The 24,045-nt window shown below is 44.9% G+C and overlaps 1 long non-coding RNA gene across 3 annotated transcripts in view; it reads right to left on the minus strand.

Annotated features, from left to right (window-relative positions):
* Positions 1-16,798: 16,798 nt before the first annotated feature.
* The window catches only part of LOC111090954, a 34,833-nt gene continuing 27,586 nt past the window's right edge, over positions 16,799-24,045 (minus strand). For all 3 annotated transcript variants that reach the window (XR_005373409.1, XR_005373408.1, XR_005373407.1), the window contains 2 exons: positions 23,669-23,903; positions 16,799-16,944 (listed from right to left, as the gene is read on the minus strand). This is a non-coding gene — a long non-coding RNA (uncharacterized LOC111090954). The remainder of the gene's footprint in view (positions 16,945-23,668; positions 23,904-24,045) is intronic.

Consider the following 24,045-nt stretch of genomic DNA (forward strand, 5'->3'; position numbering starts at 1 on the left):
AGAGGCTAGGTAACTTGTCCTAGGTCACAGGACTAGAACGTGGCCCAGGTGGGATTTGAACCCAGGGCTCTTGGACTCTACACCACCATCCTGCCTTCCACATCAGGTTCCTGTGCATCTGTGGGTTATCTTGTTTCTGAACACAGGCAGTGTTGGCTTCTCTGCTGGACACAAGAAGCCTGCTGGACCTGCTGACACTAGCTCTAGGAGCCCCGCTTCTTGCCCTTTCTCTTCTCATTTATCCACAGACCCCCAGATGGCCATGGAGGTAGCCAGGTGGCCAAGAATTTCAGTTAGAGAAAACTCCATTTGCTTCCCATCCAAGATGATCGCGCATTTTCCAGGTAAAGTCAGGAGCCCCTAATGCACAAGAGCAGTTGAGTGTGGCCTGGGCAGCCCCTTCGTTTCTGAGTCAGTCCCAGCAGAGGGCTCGCCTGTGTTGTTATGTGTCCTTATTCGTTAAGGATTCTCTATATTGAGATGCAACCTAATTAGGGTTGAGCTCAAAGCCTGTTCGTTTGGGGGCTTAGTTCATAAAAGATTAATGTTCATTTTCCTTGGGTTTTGTTGCAGAATTCAGCTGGAAAAAATCCAGGGTGCACTTCTTCCAGGAGAAGTAGCACTTTGGTGGTTTGTGAAAATCCCTCTTCCCTCACGTTAAAACCTTGTTTTTATGTCTTCCTTCCCCTAGCATTTTAGTTTCTGAAGATGTATGGGAGAAAAAAAAAGTGAATTCTGGAGTCAGAGAAAGCTACTGGAGATATTATTCAAAAGGAACACATTTACTTATGATTTTTTTAAAAAGAGGTGGCAAATTAAACACGGAATATTGAAAAAGTTGTACATTTATTCACTTATCCATTCCACCATTCAGCAGCCATCTATCGAACACCTGTTATATGCCAGACACTGAGCATGTATATATACATATTTAATATGTATACACATATATGTATATATATATATTTAATTTTCACCTGATTTTTCTTTTTGTGATTTGCTTGAGCAATTTAATTCCATCATTAGAGTGTTAATACATATGAGTGAGTAGCTTCTGACAGTACTTCTGCAGAACGAAAACATACCTATCCAGTTAAAAAAAAAAAAACTTCCATATTTTCCGATAACAAAAGCAATATATGCTGATGGTGACCAATACAGTTTGATCACATTTAAGAAGTAACAACGTTTTATAATCCCAACCCCTAGAGATTCCAATTGTTAATGGATTGATTGTATATTCTCCAGATTTAGTTTTCAAGCATAAACTATGATGATACCACTTTATTTCCAGAAATGGAAGAGAGCACTTTCGTTCTGTGACTTGCGCTGTTCACTTCAGAATGTCCCCTGTCCAAAAAAAAAAAAAAAAAAAAAAAAAAAGAATGTCCCCTGTCCTGATGTGCTGACTACAGCCAGAGACAATGCTGTGGAGTATTCCATTGTATAACCTCACTTATTGCACTCATTCTCCCCCTCAAGATATTTTGTTTGCTTCCAACTTGCTATCATCACAAGCAATGCTTCAGTGGAGCTCCTTGTAACTAAGTTGGGGCATTTCTAGGAGTATTTCTCTGGATAGATCCCTGGCTGTGGAATGTACGGAGTCAAAGTGAGGAATACTTTTTTTTTTTTGCTCATTTCTCCATCGTATGAAATGTCAAGACCCCTTTACACACTGAAAGTTCCTCCTCTGCAATTCCCCCCCTCATATGTCCTCTTCTCTAATGCCATGCCTCTCAACACAGTTTTAAAATAAGCCCAGGACCCAAACAGGTGTTTGGGGGAATGGTGCTCCAGATGTGAAGGGAAGAAGCAGAATGTTATCTTTGCTCGGGGCATCTCTGGCTTCCTGTGAGCGAACAAAAGTAGCCTTTTCTCTTCCTTTGAGTCAACATCCTAACAGATTCTTGCTGAGGTGATCTCACCACCTCCCCCCCCCCCCCAAGAGAGGCAAAGGCCAGGTTTGCTTTTCTCTGTGTTCTCTAGGTGACCTGGCTGGCAGGAAACAATAGTCACGGATACTTGTGGGAGAGTGCACCACTTACGTGTGATGCAAGTGACCATATTCCTGAAAGCCACAGTGGCAACTTGGCCGGTTTTCTAAAACCCTGCAAATTGTCATCTCAGGATAAAGCGTCTTAATGGTGTCAGATGAGGCATTTCTGTGTTGCACAAACTTTGGAATAAAATAGTTCTATGTCTAGTTCTCCAGTGTAAACTATTCACCAACACGGATCTCTCCAAAACCTACATCTTACTACTTTTGACATTTTTCTCTTTGTTGAAACTGAAAACCCATGACTGGATATATTGTAGAAATGCACATCATTGTGGATGTAGGCGCCTCTAACATTTTTACTTCTATTTTTCTTGCGCTGCACTTGAATGGGAGATCTGTGTCCCCTCAGCCAAAAGACCCCAAGGAGGCTTTCTCCAGAAGGCTGAAGATGCAATGCTTTCTTGCCGCCCGGCCGATTTTGCTAAGTCTCCAACAGAGGGCAGTACATTTCTCTCGTTGGGCTGCTTAAGTTTGAAAAATATTAGGTAAAAACAGACTATTTTCAGCTCTCAGAATCCAAGCACTTTTCTCTTTGTGAAACTCACTCTGGCCCACTTCTGAGAACAATATGCCAGGGAACATTTCAAACATAGGATAGACACAAAAGATCTAAAGGCTCCTTACGCTAGAAATAGTGCCGTCTTTTAGGTTCAAAACTATGAACAGAGTGAAGTATTTTCCTAAGGTCCTGAGTTGGTGTTTTTTTTACTGCTTGATGTTTTTGCTTGAGTTCTGGTTGTTTAAATCTCAGTATCCTGAAAGGTCAAGAGAGTTGATTTTGAGGATTCTGTGATTCTAGATGGTTTAATTTGTCCTCATACTATTCATTATCAAGTTTTATCCATTGTCAATTTAGATATTTCTTATGGGGGATAAGAAGAAGGGTTAGAAGCCTGCTGAGTTCCTGAGCTAAGAAGGGGGGGGGCCGGGAGTGATCATACTTTGTTGTGTTGATGTGAGGAGCTGCCACTCTTTGGCGAAAAGAATTTGCCATCAGTTGCAAACAATCCCACACAGTCTCTCTTAGATTGGCACAATGATTTTCAGCATAATGAAGAATTGGGTCCAATGCCAATCACTGTCTGACTGCCAGTTAGAGTTTCCATCCTTCAAACTCTACCACGAGGGAGATAAGGCTGAGGAAGAACTGCCCAGAGAAGTCTGGGGGGAGAGTAGGAGAAAAGCAGAGGAAGGAAACAGTTATTGCCAGAGCTTGGGCTTTGCCCTCTCTGGATCACTGTGTGGAGACTGTCTGGTATCCTGAGGGCCTCGGCCTAGCTGGCCTGCTTCCTGGTGGAGCAGCTGAGACCCGAGCTGGGTTCCTATTGCTTGCATTCAAGTGGTAGTTTGTCTCCCAAGGTGGTTCCCATAACCAAGGGTCCTGGCATTCATACCCTGTGAGGCCCCCTCCCTCCCCACCCCAGGAATCTGCATTGTTCCTATGACTCACTTCCACCAACAGGATGTGGCGGAAACGATACTGTACCAGTTCCAAGCCTTAAGAAGGCCTAGATAATTCCACTTGTGTGCTCTTGGAAACCATCCACCATGTAAGAAGTCCAGCTACCCTGCTGGAGAGAGGCCACCCAGTGGGGCCTTGGAGGGTGACTCCCTATGGAAAAAGATACCACATGTGAGAAAGCCATCTTTGCCTTCTGACCCGGTGGTCCTCAGGTCCTCACGTAACTCCAGCCCACTCACCATCGGATTACAATGGCAGGAGTGCTTCCCAAGCCCCGCCAGCAGAAGAACTTCCCGGCTGAGTCCAGTCAGCTCACAGACTCATGAGCAGGAATAAAAACTATGTTAAGCCATTAAGTTTGGAGGTGGTTTGTTATGCAGCGTTAAATAACAGAAGCTATTGCTTTAGCACTTTCTGGGTGAACGGTCTTGATACTCTATGAGGCATAGAGTCTGGTTGCCATGAGAACCAGACTTCCGGCTCTGCCGACACAAAGGAGGAAAGTGAAGGTGGTAATTGTGAGGCAGAGGGGAAGAAGTTCTCTGCTGTGACCGGGAGACCTGAGGTCTAGGCCTGGCTGTGGCACCAACTAGCTGTGACTTCTTTCCTAGCTGGCAACTCTGCTCAACCATGAACTCCTGAAGGCCAGGAACAGAGTTGTATTCGTCAATATATATCCTCAGCACCCTGCCTGTGACTAGAACCTGCTATGGTTAGATAGATACTAGATGGGTGACTTATGGATGAGTTAATGAAATATCTCATGGCAACGATTTCATTTATTAGTCTTGTGGCGCAGCCCTGGGTTTGTTCTTTGGGGCTCCAGCCTTTCACACCCATCTTCAACAAAAGTTGAACACAGGCTTTGGTGAGCTTGAGCTTTGCAACTAAAGCCCCGCCAGAAATCAGGCTCAACCAGGAGGCACCTAACAGTGTCCATAGAGTCTTCAAAAATTCTTGATTGATGTCACCTGAGACCAGGGTCATAAACTCACATGCTGGCAGGACAGATAAAGTGAATGATGCAGTGAGCATGTTCCATGCGAAGGCCCCAGCCCCTGTGGCTCTCCCACTGACAGTCAGTCACCATGTGGGGTTATGAGTCTCCAGGAGGGCCAGTGCTCTCTCCAGCATCCAGTCTAGTGCTTGGCACCAGGATGTTTGTTGAACAAACGACTACACCTACTTCCCTTTCTAGAACCATCGGAAGAATCAGCAAAGAAAAAGGAGAAGCGAGGAGGGAGAGGTAGAAGAGGAGAGGAGGAGAGCAAAACTGGTTACAATTCATTGAGCATCTACTATGTGCCCAGTGTGGTAGTAGGATTTTTTCCCCGTGTTACCTCGTTAAACCCTTACATCAAGGGTGAGAGCCTGAATTTCTTTCTTTCTTTACCTTTTTAAAAGATTTTATTTATTTACTCATGAGAGACACATAGAGAGAGAGGCAGAGACACAGGCAGAGGGAGAAGCAGGCTCCACACAGGGAGCCCGATGCGGGACTCGATCCCAGGACCCTGGGATCACGCCCTGAGCTGAAGACAGACGCTCAACCGCTGAGCCACCCAGGTGTCCCAAGAGCCTCATTTTCTGATCCCTGTGTAATAAATGAGAGGCTTGGAGCTCAGAGGGGTTAAGTATATACCCACGTTCACACAACTAGGAATTGGCTGAGCTGGAAACTATACTTCATCTCACATTTGAACAACTCAAAACTGCTTTTCCGTCTTCTCTGGCCCAGCTGTGTGACCTCATTATTCGGTTTCTTCACCTGCAAAATGGGGATAATAATAGTACCAACTTCACAAGGTTGTTGTAAGGATGATACCAGCTACGACACGTAGGATGCTCAGAAAAGTGCATAGTAGCTGCTCAATTAAAAAAAAATAGCATTGTGTTCATTTTTGGTATTTTCCTTTTTTGCTCCACTCGCTGCATTTTGCCCAACAGTGATTACACCAAAAATTGGGTACCACTCTTGGCAAGTTGCCTACAATTCGGAATCTGCACTCTGTTTTTACACTTTATTTAAAAATGTTTGCTGCAACTGTCCCTTTTCTATGGTTGTTATTCTTGCCTTTGTTGGTTGCTTGCTTGCAGTCTGCTTTTAAACGTCCACATTGACATGAGCTAGCGGATTGCATTTGTACCTTCTCAAAACGGACCAGTGCAGAGAAGGTTTGGTGTGTGAGATGCTTTCAGATGTTAGAAATAGCGATGGTCTTGGAGGAAGAACGCCTGGGTATGGCCACCCCCCGATTGGCTGCATGACGCCGGCAAGTCACCCCATCTGTCAGAGCCTTGGTTTCTCCATCTGTAAAATGACAACAGTCGTGAGCTGCTCACGTCCCCCTCAGTGCTGCTTTGAGGACCCATCGCAGGGCTGCCTGGGGCTGCACAGTGATGCAGATGGATGAGAGGCTGGCCCTGGGGTGCCGCAGGGTCCCCAGAAGCTGGGGCGAACCCTGGGCAGGTCAACAGCCCCCTTAAGAAGGCTGAACATCTGAATAATGAACATGTTATTTAAATGGAGCTGTGGCCCTGTGGAGTGCTGAGAAGTCATTTTCCACAGCTCACTGTTCTGCTAGTCAATGGGGCTTGACTTGATTATCCTTCCTCCGGGCTTCAGGAGATGTGGGCAACATTTGAGATTTGTTAAAAATTAACGAAATAAAATTGCCCCCTCCTCCCCAGCAATAGTTTCTGTGAGTGATGGGGCTTTCATAGGCTAATTTCTTAGGTGGGTGTAAATCTGAACACAGAAAATACACTCCATATGTCTATATATGTAGGGCTGTGTGTGTGTGTAGATAGGATTTTTCATATTTAGAGAGGAAAAAAATTAAAACAAAAGGCCCGAATAGGAGCCTCCAAATAAGAGTGAGCTTCGTCGTGCTGATTTCACGGACGCTGCCCCTTGCCTCCCCCTGTTTGGCTACTGTCTGTGTCTTCAAACAACTTGAAATGTTTTCAACCGAGACATAACACCTATGAGTGAATGAATTAAAATGTTATTTAAAAATAATTTTTAATAAAGAACCCTATTTGCAGCTTCTAAAAGTACACTGCGGAAAATCTGAAAAGTGCGGAAAATAAAAATCACTACGACCATCCCATTCGGAAAGGATAATTTAGGCATTTTCTTGCCATCTCATTAATGTACACACATAAATCTACATAGAAACGCCCGGGCGAAATTGGATCATGCTGGATATATGGTTTTCTGTATTGCTTTTTTTTCACCTGACATTGTGATGTGCACTTTTTGGCTTCCTAGGCTTCTTAGCCACCATTTTCTCCTGACTGTTGAATAGCTTTCAAAATCATGATTCTTGATGGTTGCATAATTTCATCAAATGGATGGGGGATGATTTATTTAAACACCTCTTGGTTGCTGGAAATTTAGGTTGCATTGGAATACCTTTTCCACAAGAGAAAAAATGATGCTAGCTATTTATGAGGCAACAATGATTTCTCACCCTGCATGAGCAGCCAGCAATAAAAGTCAGTGACACAATCTGGTATGTGATGAAAGGTCCAGAAATGGCCAGGAAATGGATGGAGAAATCGTAAGGGATGAAGTGAGTTATTAGTGTTTATTATTTATATGGTACAGTAAATACATACAGCTCAGGACCAAGCATTCACTTGTCAGCAACCTGCAACTAGTCAATGGTCCCTCGGAGCCTGGACAATGCTGAAATCCACAAATCAAGGCAGCACCTTTAAGGGACACGGTGAGTCGGCCATTCCTGATGGAAGAGCTCCTTCTGGACTATCTCAGTGTAAGTCTGCTCCCTTTGCCTTGGGAGGTTTCATTTCAGAGGACAATACCGATAGTCCCCTGACAACTTGGCAGGAAAGAGAGAGAGAGAGAGAGAGAGGGGAAAATGTGTGTGTGTGTGTGTGCATAGGAAGGAGGAGGAGTGGCTATTTCCTTTGTATCTTCAGTAGTTTTGTCTCCTGGGATAGCAACCTGCAGCGGCCACACCCTGGCCCTTGTTTGTTAATCTGAGATGAGGAGGCTTCTCCAGCTCATGTACAGAAGCCAAAGATTATTATGTCCAATTTACAGGTAAGAAAATACAGTCAAAGACAAGTGCAATGGCGATCAAGACCTCTTTGCAAATAACAAACCAAAACTAAGACTCAAGACCCAAAGTCCTACACCAGCTGCCACCCAAGGACAGCATTTGTGAGTGTCTTTCCAGGCTCTGCTTTCCTATTTATAGTTATCTGACAGTAAAATCTCCTTGATGAAGTAGAGAAAGGTAATTTCTTATAACCAGAAATGGGGCTTCCCCTCAAACCCCACAACCGCAGTGCTCTTCATTCTTCTTTCCCATTCTGGTTTTCTCTAAAGCACGTATCCCATCTAACATAGTGTAGATTTTATGTAGATTTTACTTAAAAACCAAAATGTCTCCCCATTAGAAGTAAACTCCACTAGGTCCTTTCAAAGCAGTGTGGAGACAGTAGTAGCTATCAGTAATAGCTAGGATTTATTGAGGACCTTCTATGTGTCAAAAACCTTCCAGACATTAATTTTTGGAGTAGCTTAGTAGGAGGAACACATTTTTACCATGTTTTTACAGGTGAAGAAAACCACAGCTCAGAATGGTGACTTCAGCACCTCCGAGTTACAGAACTCTTAGAGATTGGGTTGTAATCCAAAGCTGTTTCCCCTCACATGGTTCTGGCTTTAGAGGGTTGAGGAGAGACTGTGGCATCCAGCCAGGTGTTTCCTGCCTGATGTCTAGGTGATGACTCGGGGACACGGAGCAGGTCCTGGCTCTTAGGGCTTTCCAGGAAGGTTCCTCAGCCTCCGAGACTTCTTAGCCACGATTTTCTCCTGACTGACAAATCCCTTGCTTCCTTCTTTCTCTGAAACCATTACTTGTCCTTGTAGGACATAAGCTTGGACTCTCTCAAAGTTGCTTATGAATGGGTTTATCAGATTCTGCTCTGGGTGCCGAGAGCAAAAGTGCCCTTGACAGCCCAGAAAAGGGAACATTTAGAACACTGGGCAACATAGAAGTCAAATTTCCCCCACTTCTGCACGTACCTCTGAATGGAAACCAAGCCCCTGATTTAGACATATTTCCAAACACAGAGACGTAGGGGAGATTTTGTAAAATGGCCTAAAGAATCGAAAGCTGTATCCTTTCTAATGAAGGCCCCCCTCTGCACACATGCATGCATGATCTCAGAGGTGGGCAGTTCCTTGGGGAGCTGGATCTATATCACTGGCCTTATCCTTTGCCAGCTCCTTTGGGACTTTGTAGCTAAATATTTTAAACTCCTTTTAAGGAAATAACACCTGAATATTTTCATCAAAGAAAACCTTACCTTATAACCTAGTATGCAAATCAAAGCAAGACAAGGGTGCCTGGGCAGGAGGTGGAAGTCTCCCAATAGCCCAGCCTTGCTTCACTTTCTCCCTCTGATCCCAGATCTGTCTTCCCCCAGGCCCCTAGGGCCTCTGGAAGGACTGTCCTAGGCCATCTGAGTCAGGAGAAGAAGGCTTCTAACAGCCCAGAAGTGGCACAGGGCTACCCCCCAAGTCTCCATACCCATTAAAGATAGTAATGGACCCACTGGAAAAAGTGCATTCCGGTAAATTCAGGTGGACAGCAGTTGTGACTCTGAACAGGCCAAGCTTAAGCCAACACTGTGCCTGTGTCCCAGACTATCAGAACCCCCAGTGCTGGGAACAAATGTACTGGGTAGCCCACATGGGGTAGGGGACAGAGGAAGGAAGCATATGATCTGAATATGGAATCAGTAATTTCCCATGATGTGGCTCTCAAGTTTCTATTCTTTTTTAAAAAGATTTTTAAAATTAATTAATTAGTTTATTTATTTATTTATTTATTTATTTGAGGGAGGAGGGACAGAAAGAGAGGGAGAGAGAGAATCTCAAACAGACTCCTTGCTAAGCATGGTGCCCTACACGAGGCTTGATCCCATGACTGTGAGATCACGATCTGAGCCAAAATCAAGAGTCAAATGTTTAGCTGAGAGCGAGGGACCCAGATGCCCCTCAATTTTCTGTTCTAACCAGCCATGAATGTCATCATTTTAATATCAGTTTAGAGAACATAAAATCTCAGATTAAATTTTACAATTTACACAACTGATTTTATTCATTCATTAATTCTGCAAATATTGTCATGGGCCTCTAATGTGCCACGCCCTATTCTGGGCATTGGAAAAGTAAAAACGAACAAGATGAATGAAAATCGTGGGCGTTTCACAGTTCAATCCTATTCTTTTTTTTTTTTTTTTCCAATCCTATTCTTGACGGTTATAAACAATACTTTTCCTCTGGTTGGTTGGGTTTATGCTCCCCAGTACCTCCTCCCATGTGAACACCCAAAAGTTAACTTCTATCCCCCTAAGAGGAGACTTTTGATCTGAACTTCCTCATGCCATCAGAATGGTTATTTTAAACTGGTCTGGTCTCTGTAAAAAAAAAAAAAAAAAAAAAAAAAAAAAAAGGCATATATTCAGATTTGCTGCACTACTTATAACACAAATTTAAACCAGTTTATGATCAAATGGCATTTTGAAATTTGTCTTGATTCATGTGAAAGTAATTTGGATTCGCATTAGTGTTCTGGAAACTGATCATTAACACTTTTTAACTGATTTTGTAAACACATTTTGCTTCCAAAATAAACATAAACAGGAAAGGCGAACGCTGAGTGTAGCTGAGGCATGAAGACACACACATTAAGAAGAAGGGCAGGATCCCCACCATAAAATGGTGAAGGCATTTGGGAGTCGTTTGATTACCAACTCGCTTCATGAAAAATCTGCAAGAAAAATGTGAATAATTTAATATTTGCCTGATTGGCGGGGGGGGGGGCGGATTTCAAGCTACAGAGTTGTTTGTCTATCACGGATCATTGCAAATAATTAAGATGGGGTGGGAGGTACGTACTGATTAACGTTTGATAAGTCAGGAGAGGGACAACGTGGCAGGGATGAGCAAATTGGCTGAGCTTTCTCCATCCTTAGCCGGGATGGGAGTTTTAGGAGATACATAAAATTGGAAAGGTGTGGTGATCCAATCACACCTGGGAGTCTCTCACCAACGTTCCCACTGAGGGGTCACCTGGCCTCAGCCTGGATACCCCCAGCAGCTCCGCTCATCTTCCTATGACATCCTATTGACCCACATACTTTAGTCCTGAGTAGTTTGGCATTTAAACATACCTCTTCCAAAGGAACCAAAAATAATCGTAGTGTCTACTGATCCCATGGGAATCTGATTCATAACCCCCAGCAACAATCTTGTACCCCTTTTTTCTTCTCATGGTGGCCTCATATCCCATGCTCTCATAGACACGCTTCCCTCAAACTTCCCTCAATTGCCTCCATCCTGCTAAGTCTAGAATGCCTGCTACTTCTCCTCCTCTCATTTTTGCTCTAGATTTTGGATGCAAAAATGTGGAATAACCCTAGAGTCCTCTTGGAGGGCGGGAGAGGAAAAGAAACGCCTTCAGTAAGACCAGACTATTCTATCAAGCCTCTTATATTGACCTGCAATGTGACGCCCCATAGCTTCTGAGTGGACACAGCATGTGTGATTTAGGCACATGGGTGTAGGAGTCAGGAAGATTCCTGGAAGATCAAGCATTTGGGCCCAGTACATGCTAGGGAAATGTTCTTACCACTCCAGGCTTGCCTCTAAACGTTCTAGCATCTTCTGGTACCAGAAGGTTCTGAGCTGCTCCCTCCTTGGTGTTAATCCAATTCAACAGACATCGACTGAGCACTTGTTCCTGCGAAGAGCTGTACTGGAGCTGCAGATTTGGAGGTGACAAAGGCAAGATCTCTCTTCCTGAGAAGCACCAACACTCCCTTGTCATTCCTTATGGAATTCATGCAATGGAACCAATAAACTAAAGTTTGCATTTATGGAAGAAAAGGGAAAGACTCTCCTTTAAGATAGGCCAAGTTGTTTTGCATCTGCATTGGTCTGAGGCTGGTGAAGGAGAAGCCAAGGTGTTCTACTACCCCTTAGCTATAGATGGGTCAAGGGCCTCTTGAAGCCTCGGTTTATTCTTCTGTGAAATGGAGATTCTATAGCTTGCCTTGCCTGCACCTCTAAGCCTTTGTAAGGGGGGAAAAAAAAAAACTAGGAGAGTGAACGGGATTTGGAACTGTAAAGTGCCAACTGTAAAATCTAAGGTCATTTCGTGAGAATGACTTTGGATCCCCCAGTTTTTCCTCAGCCTCCCCGCTATGAGTTGGAGGGGTAGAGCCCTGAAGATGGTACAAGTGTAGGAACCTTGCCCTGTCCCCCCACCTCCGTTTCACCCCTCCCCTAACACGCTGGAAGAGCCACTGCCGGCAAGCATCAGGACTCTTTGGTTTTAGGTGACAAAGACAAAATCTAAACTTGAGAAAAGAAAAAGACTGCACAGACTGTGTAGGGTGCTCATGAGTCATAGGACCACTCAGAATATGGTTCTGGGAAATGCTCCTTCAAACTGTAGAGTTTTTGGAAAGGACATCTCTGGCCTCAGTGACTGATCCATAACAGACACTGTGCCTGCTGCTGCTGGCCCCCGTCTAACCTGCACACGGGGCAGGCTGCAGGTGCCAGAGTTAATTAATACACCCCAACCTGCGACCAATGAAGGGTAAGGGTTGGGGAGTAAATATTCCAGCTTTCTCACTCTTCATTTGGTGTCTACCGGGTCTGGACCTGGGTGCCAAAAAGGGGGTGCCCAAAAACCGGGTAATCAAGATAAATCAGGTTCTGAAGCAGTATTTTTGAAAAATAAAAGTTAACGCAAAAATTCCGTGTGTACAGAATATCAAAAGTTTAAATAAGAACAGCACTGGTATTGCTGATTTTTCTTTTTGCCTCAAGCTTTTAATATGGCCCAGCTGGGCATTGGTGTGTGTCTTGTAACCGCTGTTTTGCATATTCAGTAAAAAATGGAAGTGAAAGTTGCCTCAAACAGGCTGAGCTGTCCTCCTCATCTGGCTTCTCACTCGGGCAACCTGTGGTCTGCCTTGGCTCAGGGTGCCACCCCCCACCCCCACCCCCAAGGCCGCCCATGGCTCCCAGGCAGGCAGGGGCATATACAGGGACGTGTGGGAGCAGTAGATCGAGGACATATGGCGGTTTATTCTTCGATGTCCTTGGAAGAGTGGTCACAGATTGCATGATATAAGTCAACAACCAGGATAGATAACCCTCAGGAGAGCGAAGGTCATTTCAACTAACAAATCACTTGTTCCATAATGGAGAAAGCAAATAGATCAACACACAAACATAGTAAGTTCCCATGAGAGGGCTTTAAACCAGCTCTCTCTTCTCTGTCACTCTGTCTCTCTCTCTCTCTCTCATATTTTCTTAACATCTGTGGATACCTTTGCCAGATAACTGAATAACCCCAAGCACATGGCATATAGAAGAATGGCTTCTTCTTAAGCACACCCCAAACGACAGAACTATCTAGAGAATAATGCCCCTTTTTTGTGGGGAGAGTTTGATCCTTGTGCCATTAGAGACCGAGGTTGGAGGAAGCCAAGCCCACAATCAGAATGTAATTGAAGTATGTTACCTATAATAGGTTCAGATGTTTGTGATCTTCAGCACTTTATGAATTCTGCAGCAGATGGGCGAGGGCCAGGTAGCGGGCGAGAACAGACTGGGTAAGGCAGGCTGGCACTCTGACAAGGGCAGCCCCAGCTGTGGTTCGGGTGTTATTCAGCACGCCCACCCACTGCACCAGCAGCCTGCCTTCCCGATCTCACGGCCACGGCCGCCTTAATGAAGAGTGGAGGTAAGCATGAATCCTGGCTTTCCAGGGGTCGCAACATTTGAGAAACCCAGAAGAATCGACATGATGGAAATGGTGCCAAGTTCTTTTGCCTCTTGCTTTTCAACAAAAAGAGAAAGAAAGAGAGAGGAGAGAGACGGGATCTGCTAATAAAATGCGTGTCTAAACACTTTCTAATTTTCCTGGGCTTTTAATTTTTTCTTTCCGCCCTCAAAAATTCAGTGCTGGAGAGGGGAAAGCAGAGAGCACAAGCTGACAAAAGGAATCTGGAATGGAAACGAGAATTTACCTGAGTTGGTCGAATGGACAAGATGCTGTAGTTGGAATTTCAAACCCTTGCTCTGTCAAATTCTCATTGTGTGACATTGGGCCAGGTTCTTGACCTGCCGGGCTTCCTGTTTCCTCACCTGTCAAATGACCAAAATACTGAGTGTCTCATAAGCTGTCTGCATCATGAAGTGAGGTAATATGTTAATAGCTCATATTTACTGAGCCCTTACCGTGGGTCAGGTTTTTACATACTAACTGTTAAATTCTCCTAACAACCCTGTGTGGTAGGCTCTGTTGTCATTCTCTCTTAGAAATGAGAAAACTGAAGGCGGAGAATATAAATAATTTGTCCAAGGTTATAGTCATTAAGTGGTGGCTCTGAATGAATGCCAGCTCTGGGTTTCAAGCACTGGGCCGTCCAGGTCCCCAGGTAGCACCAACATCCGAACAACCGGAAGTTCTTCTAACTCATTTGGCTCAAAACTGGACCCAACTTGGATTGTTAAGCACCAAAAACTCACCTGAGCTGACTTGAGGTTATAGTGTTTATTTGTCCCAAGTAAGGTGTATATTCATACATTTTCACAGCAAAGTATACATACACATTTGCTGTTTGATCATGGCGGGGTGCTGCTTCAGTTGTTGCTGGAAGTTAGGTAAAACACCCTTTATAAAATTTGGAAATTCTGAATTCTGAAACCCTTCTGGCTCCAAGGGCTTACTACGGCATGGTGGATCCATGCTGCCTTTCCGATGTAGGCACTCAACACGAGCTTGATGACGTCAAGATTTCCTTATAATACAACAAATGCAACTAGTAAAATCCCTTAAAAACAGATTTGTTTGGGTATTCATTCAACAAACACTTTTTGCATGTCTGCTGTGTGCTAAGTTTTAAGTGCTGGGGACAGAGTGGATGAAGTACGTGCTTTCCTTGCCCACATAAAACTTATAGTCTAAGAGAAATAATAATAGGAGAAAATCAAAGAACAAATGTTAACAATAAGGTGCTATGGACCAGAGTATATGAGGATGCCCTGCATTCTTCTATGTCTCTAAGCATACACAACAGAAATGAGCATAGCCTGTAATAACGGAGAAATAAAAGAATTTGGGAGAAAAAAAACAACAACCCATAATTATTCTGAGAGTAAAACTGTGTGCCTTGAAATATTGAAGTAATTATCAGGTTAAATTTCTATGATCCCTGCAATTTCCATGAAACCTGGAAATGTTGGGAGCGTAGGCCTGGCATATCTCTTAAAGTAAAATTATACTTCTTTTTCACTCAGACTAAAAGGTCATAATTAAAGATATAATGAAGCTAAGTGAGTAATGGGATCTGTGACTCACTGGGGAAGCGGATGTTGCCTGAGGCCCCCTCCTGCCCCTGAAAGTGGAGGTCACCAACTGAGAGGGCCCTGGCACCACCCTCCCCCAGAACCCAGAACCCTCAAGGAGACGAGAGCTGCTTACCAGGACCAGCAGGAAGTGGCCCTTCAAATACTAGGCCAGAGGAGAAGCTTCCCACATTTATTTTCCCCCAGGATTTTTAGCATTATTTTTCTCTGAATATTAAAGAAACACCTATTCACAGTAAAATATTCGGAAAGCTTTTATAAAAATCCAAAGAACTATGAAAATGTCACCTATAATCATCTTGCTATTAGTGTCTTAATATATCTCCTTCTAGATCTTTCTATGTGCTTTTCCTCATAGTTGAGATTTGCCCACTTTTTTCACTTAAAATTGCCATCAATAATAACAGAAGGAATTCACTGACCACTTTCTACCCTCCTTATTTAAATCTATAACAATCTCATAAAATTAGTTTCACAACTGGCAGTTACTTGATATCTCTGTGACTCAGATTCCTATCTGTAAAAGGGGATATTAACAGTGCCTAGCCTGTTGAACTGTTATAAAGATCTTGAGTTAATATATCTAAAGCACTTGGCTGGCATATGATAAGCACTAGATCGTGTTGATTATTCCTGTTATCGCATTTTGCAAGCGAGATAACCCAGGCAAGAAAGGTTAAGTAGCTTGCCCTAGGTCAGTAAGTAGCAGGGAGCAGGGTCATGACTTGAACCCAGGCAGTATGGTTCCAGAGTCCATGGCTTTAAGTCAAATATAGTAAGAGTCAAGGTGCTTTTGAAAGAAAAGGCTAGAATTTGGTCCACAGTTGGGATTATGGCATACAAAGTTACAGCTGATGGATTTCCTGGTGCTTTTATGGACCAAAGCGCCAGAAAAGACATTAGGAATCCTGAGGGAAACTCTTTCGTAAGGAAAGCTGATGTCTCCAGGCTCCTTGACCCAGAAACTACATCTGTACTCTTTGCTACTGTATCTCTAGTTCATAGGATGGTGGGATCTCACCTGACACATAGTAGGCATTCAATAAATGGTTGTTGACATGATAGAGTCACATGTAGCAAATGGCTTAGAGATCAGAGAGACTGATGGTTTCAGGGTGGCTGCTGACGTCAGAACTCATCCTGACTTACCCATCTTGGTAAAATAGCTGCTCCTTGAGAGAAAGAGTCATGAAAAGCATACTATGAAAAGAGCCTCTCTAAACTCTGTAATGCTGGAGAGCTCCTGCTGTGGGATTCCCATTCTAACTTAGCCATTCATCTCCAGCTCATCTCTTGAAACCATCATTGACAAGGACACACTGCAATCGAGTCCCATGGACATCTATCAAATGGTGATGGAAACATGGTTCCCACCTGACCTGTACAGAGGTGATGGTAGTTACTTAGGATACAGGGAGGAAGCAAGGCTCGAATCAGAAACAAAGAGCTGTGTTAGTAAGCTAGGAAACATTTCTATCTGCTGTATTCTATCCTCAAGTGAACGTAGCTCAAGTAAAGGACAATCTTACTCATTTTGCAAGTAAGGGAACTGGAGGGCAACCTACAATGTGGGGGAGGCAGTAGCAGGACTCCTGCTTCTTGACATCAAGACATTGCCAGAGAGTAAAACTTCATGTCCTCACCCAAAAAAGAGGTAGATACATGAAGTGATTAAATGTGTTTATTAACTCAGTGTGTGTGGGCGTGGATCCTTTCACAACATATACATACATCAAACGATTATGTTACACATTTTAGATATTGTACAATTTTATTTGTCAATTATACCTTGATAAAGCTGAAAAAAAAAAGATATTGCCAGAGATGTGCCACAACAAAAGTGGCACTGGCGCATTCCAGCTCATGTTGTAGGCAGAGGTTCTAGAAGACCAGCTGAGCTAGACATAACTGCAAGCATCAATCTGGACACATTCATTTCAGTCCTTAGTAGAAGTCCACAGAGGAGTTTCCTTCAAGAGGTTGTACCTACAACGTGAGTTAGCAGAGGTTTGGGGTTAAGGGAATTTGGGCACTAAAATGCTAATGGAATATTTGGTTGTGGTGGTTACTCAAGTTCCACGTAGCTGGGGAGGCAGGTGGAGTGTTTTTTTTTTTTTAAGACATGGGTTTTCAATTCAGATAGGCCTGGGGTGAATTTCAGTTCCATTTCTTGAGCAGATTATTTAGACACTCTAGCTTTGGTTTCCAAATCTATAAAATGGAAATGAAAATACCAACCCAACTAAGGTTTCTTGAGGATTAAATATGCAAAGTGCTTAGCGAAGGTCCTGGCATTTATCATCTATTGTCAATAAAACATCCTCCTGCTTTAGCACAGGCATGTTCATGCTTGTTGCCTCATTTACTCCTTGCAAAAACTCTTTAAGGCAAGTATTGTTATCATTCCGGGTTCATGAAGGAGGACACCGAGCCTTAGGGACCCTGAGCAATTGCTCCAGGTCAGCGATTGTAGTGGACCTTCTGGGTCCCTTAAATTGTTATTGATAAGTAATTTAATAAGACAGTAAACTAATTGACACATAAGAGGTTGGCTCTTCCTAGTGCAAAATGATCCTGGGTGCCGGACTTAAACCACAAGCAGTCCTCAAATTTAAGACATCAGGCTACCTGTTTTTGGAAGGAGTTGGGCCCCAAAAGGTGACACCGCCTCCTCTCAGAAACATCTTCTTATTTCTCTGCTCCTTTGTTGCCTGAAAGAGTTCCAAAAGACCCAGGAAGATAACAATGGCCCTGAGAACATGGAATTAAGGATGTGGTAAATTACTTAAAATGTTGTTGCAGTGGGGGTGTCTAAGTGGCTCAGTCAGTTGAGTGTCTGACTCTCAATTTCAGCTCAGGTCATGATTTTAGGGTCCCAGGATTGAGCCTTGCTTTGGGCTCTGCTCTGAGTATGGAGCCTGTTTGAAGATTCTCTCAAAAAAAAAAAAAAAAAAGATTCTCTCCCTCCCCCTCTGCTCACGCTCTAGCTCTCTCTCTGTCAAATAAATGGATAAATCATAAATAAACAAATAAAATGCTGTTGCAGAAATATGTCTAACATTAACAGTAAGGAAAGTTTATCATGGAATATTATCACAACACAGTAGGTTATGATCCCATTTTAGACCAAATATATCATATATGTATGGAAAAGACTCTGGAAGGATATATGTTAACATGTTGCATTGGTTGAATCTGAATGAGATTAAGCGTATTTTTTAAAAGTTCATTTTGCCTGTATAATCTAAGGCAAAATCTAAGATCTAATCTAAGATCATTTCAGAAAAGCTGGGGTGAACTGAACATATTACCTAGGGTTAGATATTCATGATCTGCTTCCCTTCAAAGGGACAGTTAAGTTCAGACGAGAAATTCTTTGAGCGCTCAGAACCACACTCACCATAACTTCCTAACCCTTTGTTTCTATCTTCCTTACCACCAACCACTGGATATTTTTTAATTATTCGATTGCACTCTGAACTCCCAGTGGGAAGAGATAAGTTCCTGAGTGCGGGGGGTTTAGTCTGTTGTCCACTGTCTGGCACAGAGTATATGCCTAATACCTATTTGTTAAGTCCCACATTTGTTAATAGCGGTCAGATGACTGAAGGCCCTTATAGAACTTCATTCTCCCATGAGAGGCAACTCCTCCTCTTCCACTACCAGGCCTCTCCCCAGCACCCATCATCATCATCCGTTGATACTGTTCAGGACCTAGAGAACCCTGGTGTGTAGTAGCTAACCTGTGACATCAGTGTTTGTGACAATGATTTACATCTCTTGGGTTGTAGGATGTTTTTCTGTATATTGTGTTTTCTAGAGTTTTCTCCCTATTTGTCCTTTAAGGCTTGTGGCAACTGTTGGATGCTGATGGAGGGGAGAATGTGGTGGCCTGTAGGAGTAGGGATAGGAGGTTAGGTTATGGGGTGAAGAACAAATGGGCTGCTACTCATCGTTGTTAGTCCCCAGCCTCCGATGGGGAAAATGAGGACAGTGAGACTCAATGATTTGCTCTAAACCCCTAGGATGTTGAAAGCTTCCCTTTGAGGACCCATAGCACTTTCCAATGAGGCACTCATGCTTATCTGAGTCTCATTAAACTGCAAATCCCTGAGGCTAGGGTCTAGGTTTTGTTTGCTTTTATAATCCCACAGCCTAGAATGGTACCTGGCACACAGTAGGTGCTCAATGAATATTTGTTAACTCAATTGCCTAAAGTAACAAAGCTAGTAAATGACAGACTTTTGACTAAAGCTCAGGCCTTCTTACCTTTGCATTAGATAAAGTCTTGGAATGATCCATCTTTCATGTAACCAATGCAGTACTTCTCTACTTTGAGTTTCTCATCTCTTCTTTTCCTGTTCTCATTTTACCTTTTGTGATCGCTCTGCCTTCCCATCAACCACTCCTTTGCCGGGTCCTTTGGTGGCCTTTTATAACAAAAGGGGGTTTCTGAGCAATCATCAAAAGATCTTTGCAAACTGAGTCTCATTTATGGTCAGGACAAGGTGAGGAATCCAGGGGTCCCCCAGTGCCCCAGCCACTCACTAGTGGGTAGCGTTCCAAACAGCAGCAGAATCTTTTTGCTTCTTTATCCATGCTTGAAGAAGAGGGTGAGAGAGGAGGGATGTGGAAGCAAGCTGAAATTTTAAGGAGCTACAGAAATCCATCAAGTAACCCTAAAGCCCCAGGAAGGCAGGCTTTGAATAAAATTAATGGCAGTTAAGTTTCACTTACATGCCGTGTGTTGTGCTAAAACCCTTTTCATCAGACTTCTTATTTAATCCGCCTGGCGATCCTAGAGGACAGGCCTTATCATACCCATTTCGCGGAAGATAAGACAGAGGCCAGGAGAGGTTAAGTGACTTGCCCAATAGCACACAGCGAGTTTTAGAGTCGATGTGAGAACCCAGGGATATCTGTCTCCCGAGTCAGGTTATTGATGCTCTTCTGGGATGCCCATGCAGGATGTGCCTTTCTGGGGGTGGGGGGTCCCTCCTCTGAGCGCCCCCACCACCCAGGGGAGGGCGCTGTCCCTGGGCCGGTGCTGTCCTGGGCCAGGTTATTAAGGCTTTTCTTTTCTTTTTATTGGAGTTCGATTTACCAACATGTAGCATAACACCCAGTGCTCATCCCGTCAAGTGCCCCCCTCAGTGCCCGTCACCCAGTCATCCCATCCCCCCGCCCACCTCCCCTCCCACTACCCCTTGTTCGTTTCCCAGAGTTAGGAGTCTCTCATGGTTTGTGTCCCTCTCTAACTTTTCCTACTCAGTTCCCCTCCTTTCCCTTATAATCCCTTTCACTATTTCTTATATTCCCCGTATTAGTGAGACCATATGATGTTTGTCCTTCTCTGATTGACTTACTTCACTCAGCATAATATCCTCTAGTTCCATCCACGTCGAAGCAAATGGTGGGTATTTGTCGTTTCTAATGGCTGAGGAATATTCCATTGTACACATAGACCACAGCTTCTTTATCCATTCATCTTTCGATGGACACCGAGGCTCCTTCCACAGTTTGGCTCTTGTGGACATTGCTGCTATCAACATCGGGGTGCAGGTGTCCCAGCATGTCACTGCATCTGTATCTTTGGGGTAAATCCCCAGCAGTGCAATTGCTGGGTCTTAGGGCAGATCTATTTTTAACTCTTTGAGGAACCTCCACACAGTTTTGCAGAGTGGCTGCCCCAGTTCCCATTCCCACCAACAGTGCAGGAGGGTTCCCTTTTCTCCACATCCTCTCCAACATTTGTGGTTTCCTGTCTTGTTCATTTTCCACATTTTCACTGGTGTGAGGTGGCATCTCATTGTGGTTTTGATCTGTATTTCCCTGATGGCAAGTGATGCGGCGCATTTTCTCAGCAGACATGAACAGAAATCTCACCAAAAAAGACATACACATGGCTAACAAGCACACATTGATGCTTGTCGGGGATGTCCATGCAGGACGTGCTATTCCGTGGCGGGGGGGGGGGGGGGGGGGGGGGCGGGGGTGTCCCTCCTTGGAGCGGCCCTGCCCCCCAGGGGAGGGCGCTGTCCCTGAGCAGGTGCTGTCCTGGACCAGATTACTGATGCTCTTCTGGGATGCCCACGCAGGACGTGCTGTCCCCGGGCAGGTGCTGTCCTGGGCCGGGTTACTGGTGCCTGTCGGGGATGCCCACGCAGGACGTGCTGTTCCGCGGGTGGGGGGGTGCCTCCTCGGAGCGCCCCGCCCCCAGGGAGGGCGCTGTCCCCGGGCAGGTGCGCGGCTCAGGGCGGGCGGCGGGCCGAGGCGGGCGGGCGGCGCGGCCGAGCAGATGGCGCCGGCGGGGGGCGGCCGTTTGGCGATCGTAGCACTTTCCTCCGCGCATATGTTGCCGACGGGCGGGAGGAGGGGACGACCTCGAGCCGCGGGGGCGGCCGGGTGCTGGCGCTGAACCCCGGCCCGGCCCGCGGCGGGGGGAGCGCGGTGGTCCTGACGCATCCGCTCAGCCCTGGGGAGGGGGGGACGACCACACACTGCACTTGCTCCTCTCCTCTTAGGGCCGCGAGGATGGGCTTAGTCCCATTTTACAGCTGGAAAACTGAGGTCCAAGAAGGAACTGACACGGTGAGCAGGCCCCGGACTAGAACCATGACTCCTGCCCGAGTGCTTGGCTCCAAGGGGGGACCACTGCGTCCCCCCCCTAAGGGGCCCATCAAAAAACAAGGAACTTTCTAAAGTTTGCCTGTCCATGTTTCAAAAATGTTCTTCCTTCCGTAGGGCCTTTGCATATGATGTCCCTTGGACCCCTCTCCCCAGGTCCTGCCAGCACCTCCTTCGGATCCGGATGGAGCCCTAGTCACAGCTCTGACCACAAGGCTGATGTGTGTGTTCCCACCCCTGCCCCTCAAGCTGCGGGAGGACAGAAAGTGGGGGGCGGGGGACGCACTTTTGGTCAGCATTCTATTCCCAGAACATAGTAGGCACTTAAGAAATAGTTGTGAATGAATGAGTAGTTGAATGGATGAATGAATAAATGAACAGGCTTTGTAAACTAGCACCTGCTTCCTCACCATCCAGTGATCGGCTGGTTGGGGGTGTGGGGGAGGGCAGGTAATACAAGAATGAAGGGCTGTTTGGAAATTCTGGGCCATCTCAACTGCAGCTTTTTATTAATTGAATGTGTCCTGTGGCTGTTTCCCCTCCATCTCTAACCGTCCCCCCCCCCCCCCCCTGCCATCCCCCCCTTACCCTGTGACTGGAGACCCAGCCCTTCCTCTCCTGTTGACAGAATGGAGTCTTCCTTATGCTGATGAATGAAGTGACCCTTAATAAGATGCAACCAGGCCAGAAAAAGCCGAATGAGAAAGTTGGCAGCATTGTAAGTGGTTTTTTTCAAGGGAAAAGTGGAAAAATGGACATTAAAATGAATACTTTAAGTTGCTTTTCTGACCTGCTTGGTGGGAGAGCTAGGGATTCCAGGACGTTGGAGAGCTTCCCAGATGGGAAGAATTCAGAAGCAACAAATATTTACTGATGTCTACGAGGTGCCAAAGGCTCCTTGGGGCTTTTTGACAAATAGCTCGAAAGACGCTTGGCACATTCAAGACCTCATTTGAACCTCCCCCAACCTGGGGCCTGAGTTCATTGCCTTCATTCTTCAGAAAAGGGAACAGAGGCTCATGGAGTCAAATAGTTTTCGTTGGTTTTTGAAAAATCCAAATATGATTTTTGGGGTGATTTTTTTTTTTAAACCTCTTAAGTGTGTTGGTACTCAACTTGCGGGTTGATAATTTCACTGCTTTTTTACCATTTCCCTGACTGGAAAAACGATTTCCTCCTTGAGAGGTCTCGTCTTGATAGAGGTTGATGTACCTCATTTACTGAATTCAGTAACTTGCAGGTCATTCAAAAGACTAAAAGTAATAAGTCCTTAATAGGACTAATAGGGCTTATTAGTACTCATCACTTATTGACTAAGTGGCACTATTAAATTAATATGTCAAATGCTCCCTTAAACTTTACAACAACTCCAATGAAGCAAGCACAATTTCAGGCCCCATTTTACACATGAAGGAACTGAGGGTCCCAGAAGTTATGCCACTTCCCCCGAGATCAAGCACTAGTGAGTTACAGAGTCAGGATTCGAACCCAGACAGTTCGCCACTAGGTGCTGCCATGTGAATAATCTCCAGGCTGCTCTCCAAGGAACCCCAGGGTTCCATCCAGAGGTGAAAGAGATTAAGGCAAAGGGACTTGTGGCTGGGCAGGTCTGAGAGCCTAGTCCACTCCAACCAGCTCTGCTCTTTTTCCCTAAGGTGAATCTGCATGATTTTGTTGGGCAAAGAGTTTCCAGTGCTAAAAATATTTATTTATTTATGCTTTTAAAACGCATTTATTTGAGAGAACGAGCGAGCATCGTAAGCAAGGGAAAGGGGCAAAGGGAGAGAATCCTCAAGTAGCCTCCCTGCTGAGTATGAACCCCCCCACACACACCCCTACCCTGACCCAGGGCTTGATCTCATGACCCATGAGATCATGACCTGAGCCAAAACCAAGGCAGACGTTTAACCAAGTGAACCACCAAATGCCCCTGCAGTGCAAAAATATTTAAAAGTTGGGATGTAATAGACACTATTATTGGTCCCACTACTTCTGGAAATCCAGTCTTGTCTCCTCTTTGGATCACCCCACAGTACCCAGGTCTGTGTCTCAGTAGATAAAAGGAGCATTGAATGAAACGTACTGGAGTATTTGGTCGGGGGGTAACTACTCCACCGCACTTTATTCTTTGCTCCTTCCAAAACTTCCAGGGACACCTGCAGCTGTGTAGAGAAGAGTTTTCCAGATCTACCTCCAGCTGGTGGTCATGCAGAGGAAGGATTTTGTGCAGGTCAGAGATGAGACTTGGTGGAAATGGCCTGAGAACAAGCCCAGAGAACACCTTCATACTGTGGCCTTGATTTGTTTCCAGGAATTTCCTAGAGTTATAGGAAAGGTCAACAGCATTCAGATAGAGAAAAATAGGAAGCCCCAGGCTTTGGAGGTGGGGAAGAGCTGCTCTGCTACCTGTAGAAAAGATAACGATTCTGCCTTTGGGTGATGTTGAAGACTGAGGCACTG

Source organism: Canis lupus, chromosome 18 (genome assembly GCF_011100685.1).
Source record: "Canis lupus familiaris isolate Mischka breed German Shepherd chromosome 18, alternate assembly UU_Cfam_GSD_1.0, whole genome shotgun sequence".
NCBI lineage: Eukaryota > Metazoa > Chordata > Mammalia > Carnivora > Canidae > Canis > Canis lupus.